Here is a 652-nt window from a genome sequence, read left to right on the forward strand (position 1 = left end):
TCCTTGTCAATCCCAAGATATTGTCCTACTAGGACCATGAAGTGACCAATGTCCTTGATAGACCAAAGTCATTCAATTTATATAGTCTCAGCCAATTCCCTCAAGGTCACCCAATCCTATTGCTGTTTGCATAGCGATTCACCAGTTTCTTGCAAGATTGTGGCCTAGCCAATCATTTTTGGCAGAATTATTAAATCAAGGGTGGAAAGGCCATATATAAGAGACGCCCATTGCAGTGCAGGAGCTCAAGGGGTTAGTAACAATAACCACTAGCTATTGTCTACTTTGGGCTTCCCAAATTTGATAGCTCATCAGAACCACTTGGAGGGTGTGTTAAGTGCAGATTACTGGGCCCACCCCAGGGTTTCTGATTCTGCAGTCTGGAGTATGGCCAAATATTATGTCAGATTCCCTGCTGAGTCTGCTGCTCTTTGTTTGGGGAGGACACTTTGCAAACCACTGCTCTACTTTCTGCCAAAGTAGCATTATCAATGATGAGCAAAGTACAGCCATAGTTGGGACCTTTCCTTCTGCTCCCAAGGCCCTAGTACTGCCAGTGCTGATGGCCCCCAGATGACTTCTCTCAGAGTTCACATCCTACATAGCCTGGCACTAAGAAGGGACATATATATATATATCTTTTCCTTTTTAC

The sequence above is a fragment of the Orycteropus afer genome, unplaced genomic scaffold (assembly GCF_000298275.1).
Source record: "Orycteropus afer afer isolate SDZICR_OR568_19922 unplaced genomic scaffold, OryAfe1.0 scaffold00317, whole genome shotgun sequence".
Taxonomy (NCBI): Eukaryota; Metazoa; Chordata; class Mammalia; order Tubulidentata; family Orycteropodidae; genus Orycteropus; species Orycteropus afer.